At 36.3% G+C, this 10,205-nt stretch overlaps 1 pseudogene; it reads left to right on the forward strand.

Moving 5' to 3' along the window:
- The first annotated feature begins 423 nt into the window (after positions 1–423).
- LOC107013435 lies at positions 424–9,625 on the forward strand (annotated as a pseudogene).
- Positions 9,626–10,205: the final 580 nt, after the last annotated feature.

A 10,205-nucleotide genomic window follows, 5' to 3' on the forward strand; every position in this document is an offset into this window, starting at 1 on the left:
TTATATTTAAATTAAAACATTTCTTTAATTATGTAAAAGAAGAAAATAATCAAGTAGGAGTGATAAGGGTAATATTGTCATATTAACTTATTATTCATGTATTAGCTATACACGTATTAATTATTCCACATTCTATTATGCATAAATAATACGCATATCTCCGCATAACTTATACATGCATTAGTCGTGCGAATTTCAAGAATCGTCAATCAAAATCATATTCCATCTACCAAACACTATATTAATTATGAAAAAAAAATCCTTGTGGCCAAAAAATTTGGCTTGAATGGTATTTTACCTTTTTGATCGTTTTTACCCTTTTTAACTTTAATATCTTTTAATTAATAAATGAAAAAATGATTAGTTTATTTTAAAATAAAAAATATATTATAGACTTTTTAAATTTCTGGCCATTTAGCATTACCCACTAATTATATATGTAGAAATAATTTTTTTTCTTATTCACCTGTCAACATCGTATTAATTATATATATGAATAACTTTTTTCTTATTCAACTACCAAACTTGGTACAAATTATGCAAAATTCAATAAATGAATAAGGCTTGTTTTATCCCGCTACCAAATGACCCCTTGGAGCTTTAAAGGGGGGTTGTAATGTATTTTAGGAATGTCACTTACTTTGTAATCAAATAAGGAGATTTCTTTCCTTGAAAATTTTGATACCACTCATGCAAATATGGAGAAAAGATTATAGTGGAGAAGATAGGAGATTGAGGGAACATATCCCATTTCTCAAAATTGACTTTCAAAAAGTAGCAGTTAGTAGTACAACAAGTTCCTCCACCACAGACAGAGACAGAGAAATTTAGAGAAATGGCAGAGAATGAGCAGCCACAAAAAGCTTTTGGCTGGGCCGCCAGGGACCCCTCTGGAATCCTCTCTCCCTTCCATTTCTCCCGCAGGTATCTTCTCTTTGAATTTATTAATGAGTATAAACATGCATGTTGTATTCTCTCTGAAAATTTTTAAACAAAACGAAAATTGTGAATAATTATATACATATTTTTTGTTTGAATTGATGGCAGATAAAATGGCAATGATAATGTTACAGTGAAGATACATTATGTCACTTAGACTTGCATACTTTGAAGAATGAATGGGGATTCACAAAATACCGCATTCTCCTAGGTAATATTAGGTTAAATTATCTGCAGTTCTCTTCAAAATTATGATTGTTTTTATTGAGAACTCCTTTTCATAAAGTTAGTTATTCATTTCAGTTATATGTTAAGTGGTAGTTAGACAATTTGTTACAAATCTCAATTGTATTATTCTAGAACCATCCATCTGTATAAATAGATAGCATTGTAATTCAATTTTTGATATTCATTCAATATAAAAAAAATTACAGATCAGTTTCTCCCGTTTCTCTTCTTTCTCTTATGTCGATCATCAATGGTGGATCAGTTCAAGCTTTATGAGCTAAATTTGTCATGGTATCAGAGCCTTAGAGGTCTTTTTATCTCTGCTCAAGTTCATATCTGTTAATTGTTCATCTTCAATTTCATTTTTTTCTCTCTTCTTCAATTCGCACAATGGTTGAAGTTGTGAATCACGTTGTTGGGTCCTCATCATCTGTTCCAGCTCCCATCAATTTTGATGTTGGGAGCCCACTATACATCCACCCCTCTGATAGCGCAGGTTCAGTGCTTGTTCCTGTACCATTTGATGGTGTTGGTTTTCGATCATGGAAGAGANTTGCACAATGGTTGAAGTTGTGAATCACGTTGCTAGGTCCTCATCCTCTGTTCCAGCTCCCATCAATTTTGATGCTGGGAGCCCACTATACATCCACCCTCTGACAGCGCAGGTTCAGTGCTTGTTCCTGTACCATTTGATGGTGTTGGTTTTCGATCATGGAAGAGAAGTGTGTTGCGTTCACTTTCAGTGAAGAATAAGTTAGGGTTTATCAATGGAGAATGCATGAAGCCAAGCCAACAGTCTCCTGATTATCGTCAATGGGAGAGATGTGATGCCATGGTTACCTCCTGGATACTGAATTCCTTGAGCAAGGACATTGCAGATAGTGTAGAGTACGTGTTTGATTCATTGGAGCTGTGGAGTGAATTACAGGATCGATATGATCAGACCAATGGAGCTAAGTTGTATCAAGTTCAAAAGGAAATTAATGATCTCAATCAAGGTATTCTAAACATCACCTCCTACTACACAAGAATGAAGAAACTCTGGGAAGAACTCACCACACTAAGTGCTAAGAGTATTTGTAGTTGTACTTGTACATGTGGTGCTAAAGAGACAATGCATAAGGCTGAGCAGGATAGACGACTCATTCAGTTTCTCATGGGTCTTAATGAGGTTTATACCATCATTCGAGGAAACATGCTGATGATGAACCCTTTACCTTCTATGGGACAAGCTTTTGCTCTTTTGGTTCAGGAAGAAAAACAAAGAGATTTCAAACCAAACAATCAATTTTCTGCAGACTCTTCTTCTTCCCTGAATGTTAGTTCCAGTTCTTCACGAAGTTCTGGAGGTCCTTCAGGTGTGCAAGGTTTCCAAACCAACTATGCCAACAGTAATGTAAGAACAAGGCCTTACTGTGATCATTGTAAAAGAGTTGGACACACAAAGGACAGGTGCTACAAGATCCATGGATATCCTAGCAGACTAAATGTCAATTCAGGACCTAATAACCAGCCTTACAATAACTATCCATCAAGGAGTCAATACAACCAGAATCAAAACTCTAATCCTTCCCAGTATAAAGGGCACAAAGGTAAAGGTACTGCAGCAAATGTTCATGGAGATCTGCTAGAGAAGGGTGAATCTAGCACTCAGAGTGGTCCTGCAGGTGCTTTGTCTCAAGAACAATATCATCATTTGGTCAGCATGTTGCAGCAGTTTCAAAGAGGAAACATGGAGGATGGATCTGCATCTAATAAGCTAACATCTGATAATGGATCTGTCAACTTTGCAGGTATAATTGCTTGCAATTCCTCTGTAGATTTTGATAAACTTTCATGTGGATGTTTCAAAGCAAAAACTGATTCTTGGATCTTAGACTCAGGGGCTACTCATCATATAACCTTTGATAAGACTAATCTAACCAAAATCATTACCATACCATATCCAATGCTTGTTAGACTACCTAATGGTTATAGAGTCAAAGTAAAACAAGTTGGAGAAGTGAGGCTAACCTCTGAGATCACATTGTCAAATGTTCTTTTGATACCTACTTTCAAATATAATTTGATTTCCATCAGTTCTTTGAATAAAAATCTTCACTGTATCACTATCTTCACTAATTCACTTTGTCTACTGCAGGCCCCTTCACTGAAGAGGCCTCTGGAGATTGGTAAGATACATGATGGGCTGTACTTTCTTTGTTCAAAGTGCCTACAGAAGAACAATTCTATTCCTCAACAGAATCACATTTTCCCTTGTCTTTCATCTCATGTACTCAATACAAACATTAGTGTAGAGTACGTGTTTGATTCATTGGAGCTGTGGAGTGAATTACAGGATCGATATGATCAAACCAATGGAGCTAAGCTGTATCAAGTTCAAAAGGAAATTAATGATCTCAATCAAGGTATTCTGGACATCACCTCCTACTACACAAGAATGAAGAAACTCTGGGAAGAACTCACCACACTAAGTGCTAAGAGTATTTGTAGTTGTACTTGTACATGTGGTGCTAAAGAGACAATGCGTAAGGCTGAGCAGGATAGACGACTCATTCAGTTTCTCATGGGTCTTAATGAGGTTTATACCATCATTCGAGGAAACATGCTGATGATGAACCCTTTACCTTCTATGGGACAAGCTTTTGCTCTTTTGGTTCAGGAAGAAAAACAAAGAGATTTCAAACCAAACAATCAATTTTCTGCAGACTCTTCTTCTTCCCTGAATGTTAGTTCCAGTTCTTCACGAAGTTCTGGAGGTCCTTCAGGTGTGCGAGGTTTCCAAACCAACTATGCCAACAGTAATGTAAGAACAAGGCCTTACTGTGATCATTGTAAAAGAGTTGGACACACAAAGGATAGGTGCTACAAGATCCATGGATATCCTAGCAGACCAAATGCCAATTCAAGACTTAATAACCAGCCTTACAATAACTATCCACCAAGGAGTCAATACAACCAGAATCAAAACTCTAATCCTTCCCAGTATAAAGGGCACAAAGGTAAAGGTACTGCAGCAAATGTTCATGGAGATCTGCTAGAGAAGGGTGAATCTAGCACTCAGAGTGGTCCTGCAGGTGCTTTATCTCAAAACAATATCATCATTTGGTCAGCATGTTGCAGCAGTTTCAAGGAGGAACATGGGGGATGGATCTGCATCTAATAAGCTAACATATGATAATGGATCTGTCAACTTTGCAGGTATAATTGCTTGCAATTCCTCTGTAGATTTTGATAAACTTTCATGTGGATGTTTCAAAGCAAAAACTGATTCTTGGATCTTAGGGCTACTCATCATATAACCTTTGATAAGACTAATCTAACCAAAATCATTACCATACCATATCCAATGCTTGTTAGACTACCTAATGGTAATAGAGTCAAAGTAACACAAGTTGGAGAAGTGAGGCTAACCTCTGAGATCACATTGTCAAATGTTCTTTTGATACCTACTTTCAAATATAATTTGATTTCCATCAGTTCTTTGAATAAAAATCTTCACTGTATCACTATCTTCACTAATTCACTTTGTCTACTGCAGGCCCCTTCACTGAAGAGGCCTCTGGAGATTGGTAAGATACATGATGGGCTGTACTTTCTTTGTTCAAAGTGCCTACAGAAGAACAATTCTATTCCTCAACAGAATCACATTTCCCCTTGTCTTTCATCTCATGTACTCAATACAAACAAACCACAATATTCATCTAGTTCCTATTTCTGTTTCCCTAGTACAGATACAAAGAACTGCATTGTTGCTTCTGATCCTGTTGTAAAGGATACAATTGTTACTAATAAAAGTGATAATTCTTGTTTCACTTCTTTTATATCTCATGAAAATGCTGCAGACTTGTTATGGCATTGTAGGCTTGGTCATGTTCCCTTTGTGAAGATGAGAGGGTTAACTTCAATACCAGTGAAATACTCAACCAAACAACCTTTTTTTTGTCCAATCTGTCCTATGGCTAGGCAAACCAGGTTACCATTTCCCATAAAAACAACACAGTTCACTAAATGTTTTGATTTTTTGCACATTGATCTATGGGGACCTTACCACACCAAAACATATAATAACTTCAGCTATTTCATCACCTTAGTAGATGATTGCAGTAGGGCTACATGGAACTATCTCTTAAGCAGTAAAAGTAATGCATTACCTGTGGTGAAGTCGTTTATCTTGATGGTTGAAAATCAGTTTCAAACCTCAATAAAAACAATCAGATCAGACAATGGATTAGATTTCTCAAACACTGAAGCCAATTTGTTTTTTCAATCCAAAGGTATCATTCATCAGAAAACTTGCCCACACACACCACAACAAAATGGTGTAGTGGAAAGAAAACACAAATATCTACTTGAAACAGCCAGAGCACTCCTTTTTCAATTTAAACTACCAATAAAATACTGGGGGAATGCATTTTAACAGCCACCTACATTATCAACAGATTACCCTCACATACCTTAAACAATGAATGTCCTGTTGAAGTATTACACCAACGAAAACCATCATATTCACACAGAAGTTTTGGTTGCCTATGTTATCCTACCATACCTAAAACACAAAGAACCAAATTTGACCCTAAAACTAGTCCTCATATCTTCATAGGATATCCTCCTAACACAAAGGGGTACAAAGTACTAAGTCTAGCTACTAAAAAGATCCATGTTTCCAGGGATGTGGTGTTTCACGAGACAATATTTCCTTTTTCTTTGACAAAAAATACTACTGATTTTCCTACATCTCCATTTTTCCATTTTGATATTCCTTCTTTTTCTTCATTATATCCTGATCATGTTTCACCTCATCCTAATCCTGCACAATGTGCTCCTATATAACCTCACACTAATCTTGAACAATGTGATCAAAGAGCTCATCAACCAATATCACCTATGACATCTAGTTTTGCTGAAACTACTAGTTTAACACATCCTTCTTCTAATCCTCCTAAAGTTGCACCTGTTCCTAGAAAGTCAACCAGAATTCACAAAACACCATCTTACCTAAAATATAACATTCACCTAGCCCCCAAAACTACTTCACTCTCCCTTTGTACTTCTTTTACACACAATAGTCATATTGCCCCTGAGGATTTGACACCTTCTAGTCAGTCTTTTGTAATGAATATCTCTCATGAATGTGAACCACTATCTTATGAAGAAGCAGCTATGAATCCTGCATGGCAAACAGCCATGACACAAGAATTCAATGCATTGCATGAAAATCATACATGGGATCTAGTTCCCTTACCATCTGGGAAGAAACCTATTGGATGTAAATGGGTATACAAGATTAAACATAAGGCTGATGGTACTATAGAAAGACTGAAAGCCAGGTTAGTTGTGAAGGGTTATACTCAACATGCTGGAGTTGACTACACTGAAACATTTTCCCCGGTTGTAAAAATGACAACAGTTAGAGCATTGCTTGCTACTGCAGCCAAGAAACATTGGGATATATTTCAGCTAGATGTCAATAATGCTTTTCTTCATGGGGATTTATTGGAGGAAGTTTACATGGATATACCACAAGGGTTAGATACTGGAAATCCTAATCTTGTTTGCAAATTGAATAAATCTTTATATGGCCTGAAACAAGCAAGCAGACATGGTATGCAAAGTTAACTGATGCTCTCAACTCTAGAGGATACACTCATTCCATGAATGATTATTCTTTATTTCATAAAAAATCAAGTTCTTCAATGGTGTTTGTAGCTGTATATGTGGATGATGTACTTATCACTGGTACTGATCTCATAGAGATACAAAATCTGAAGACTTTTCTGCATGAGACTTTCAAGATAAAAGACTTGGGGAGGTTACACTACTTTCTTGGTTTAGAGGTCTTGTATAAGAAATATGGCATTCTCATTTCTCAAAGAAAGTTTACTTTGGATCTGCTCAAGGAATAAAATTGCAGTCATTTCACACCTTTCTCATCACCTCTTGATCCATTAATCAAGCTGAGAGCTGAAGAAGGTTCATTACTCTCAGATCCTGCTTATTACAGAAAGCTCATAGGTAAGCTTAAGTTTCTCACAAATACTAGGCTAGACATTGCCTATGGGGTACAACACTTAAGTCAATTCATGCATGCACCTAGAGAGCCTCATCTACAAGCAGCTTTTCACATGTTGAGATATCTGAAGCAAGATCCAACATTAGGTATTTTCATGTCCAATACAGATGATTATACAGTGAGAGCCTTTTGTGATTCAGACTGGGCATCCTGCCCTGACTCTAGAAAATCTGTTACTGGGTATGTGGTTCTGCTTGGTAATAGTCCAGTGAGCTAGAAGTCCAAGAAACAAGAAACTATTTCCTTGTCTTCAGCTGAGGTAGAATACAGATCACTTAGAAAGGTCGTTGGTGAATTAGTATGGTTGCAAAGACTGTTTGATGAACTGACTGTTCCTAGCACTGAGCCATTTCATGTGTTTTGTGATAGTCAATCTGCCTTGCACATTGCACGAAATCCTGTTTTTCATGAGCGAACCAAGCACATTGAGATAGATTGTCACTTTTTCCGTACTAAACTTCAAGAAGGCCTCATTACTTTACATCATATTGGCACTACTCAACAGTTAGCTGATATACTCACTAAAGCATTGACTGGAATCAAACACTCGAATATCTTATCCAAGTTGGCAGTGATTGCATCACCTTCAACTTGAGGGGGGGGGGGTATTGAGAAATCCTTTTCATAAAGTTAGTTATTCATTTCAGTTATATGTTAAGTGTTAGTTAGACAATTTGTTACAAATCTCAACTGTATTATTCTAGAACCATCCATCTGTATGAATAGATAGCATTGTAATTCAGTTTTTGATATTCATTCAATATAAAAAAAAATTACAGATCAATTTCTCTCCTTTCTCTTCTTTCTCTTATGTCGATCATCAATGGTGGATCAGTTCAAGCTTTATGAGCTAAATTTGTTAGTTTTTAATTTTCTTTCTACATACAGAATTAATCAGGTTAATTATAATAGATGATTAAAGGGTATAATGGGAGAAAAAAAGAGAATATTCTCCAAGAGAGCCTACAACAATCTGGTTCACATAATTTTTGATTTCAGAAACCTCTTGGAGATTCGGAATATGTTCTACTTCTTGAGTCATTAAAGGAAATGGGTGCTAGATTTTACTTGGAGTGTGCCTCACAACTAAATGTTGAATAGCTACACCAGGCCCCGTCACAAGGTTTGCTTGAAAATGCCAACGATAGGTAGACAATTATTAGGCTTTGTCTAAACAAGTTAGAGTTTCTCTTTGATGAATCTTAATTAAAACACCAAAAAATAACCAAGGGACTAGAGTATCTGTATATCCATTTAAGGTGATTTAGATGGGAACTGATCATTGTTCCTCTTGGTAAATAGCAAACCTTTTCACCAAGTGCACTATTAATAACGCTTTTGTAGGATCGATGCAGAAGATAAAATTAGATCAATTATAAAATATAAGCTATCTAGTTTTTTGGAAAGACCATGGGTTTACGTGCCTCAAAAATCACACATAAATTTTTCCCTGCCTTTAATGGGTCTTACGCAGTACAAATCCAGATTAGTTGAGGCCCCAAAGATTACCGGGCAGGGGGGAAACAAAAATTTGAGAAAATGATTTCAGGATTACTTTATTACAAGTTCACTGTATAGTGTTTGTTAGAAACTTTAGTCCAAGTTAGAAGTGCTTGTGACTGTTCTCTGATATCTAGATTTGATTCAAATCATTTACTCTAAAAAACTACTGTTATTCTGGCTCAAAGCATATCTGTGAAATTCACGAAAAGTTGACTAAATGAACACAAGCATGTTCCATTTTGGTTCTTCAATTAATGGTTTACCAGTCTTAGAATCACTTTGAATAGTAGTGTACAATATCTTGAATTTTCATGATTTGTGCAGTTTAATAGTTTAGCTTATATTACAGCATAAATAATTTATTTCCGTGCAGGCATGAAATTGTTGGTGTCGTGACAGCAGTTGGCAATAGTGTCCATAAGTTCAAGGTTGGTGACCGAGTTGGAGTTGGGGCAAACATGTGATATCTGTGAACAGAGCTTGGAGAACTATTGTCCCAAAGTGATATTAACCTACAACTCCACAGATCATGATGGTACAAATACCTATGGCGGTTACTCTGATATCATAGTTCTTCATCAGCTCTTTGTTCTTCAATTTCCTGAAAACCTACCTTTTGATGCTGGGGCACCTTTATTATGTGCTGGAATCACTGTATACATCCCCATGAAGTACTATGGTATGACCGAACCAGACAAGCATTTGGGTGTTGCTGGATTAGGTGGCCTTGGTCACATTGCTGTGAAGATTGGAAAGGCCTTTGGGTTAAAAGTTACTGTCATCAGCACCTCTGCAAAGAAGGAAGATGAGGCCATCACCAAGCTTGGTGCAGATGCTTTCGTTTTAAGTAGTGATCATGCAAAATTGAAGGTACGTAAGTAGAAAGAGAAATAAAAGTAAAAACATTAAGAATCCTAAACAAGTGGTGTTCTTAAGAAGATTAAGAAAGTTGTTCAGTAATGTTGTGACAACATTTAAGTCACCAAGGTTTTATTAAGAAATCTTTAACAGAATTGCAACGAAAATTTGGAAATAAAGTTCTTGATGAATCGACTAGAATAGATACAGTATTGGAGATGATCATAAGCATTTTATAACAACTATGCATCAATACCAGATCAGTTGAGGTGGACTACATGAATCTTCATGTAGCTCAATCACAAGTTAGTGGGGTCCCGCTATGTAGTAAGCACTGTTTGTATACTTAAAATGTAATATTAAGATTAGTTGCTTGTTTTCTGGTTTCCGCTCGCGTTGTAAGATAAATTTGCATAATTATTTCAAACTTCTAATCTTAGCTCCCCAAATACTAGATCCCTCGTCCTTCTAACTCTTGAATTTTTTCAATGAACAATATTCATTTATGTGTGGACTGATTCAAGCAAAGTTGTTTTATGGACAATTTGTTTTGGTGGTTGTCTATGAAGGGTGCTGTGAATACCATGGATTACATTATTGACAC

The sequence above is a fragment of the Solanum pennellii genome, chromosome 3 (assembly GCF_001406875.1).
Source record: "Solanum pennellii chromosome 3, SPENNV200".
NCBI classification, from domain to species: domain Eukaryota; kingdom Viridiplantae; phylum Streptophyta; class Magnoliopsida; order Solanales; family Solanaceae; genus Solanum; species Solanum pennellii.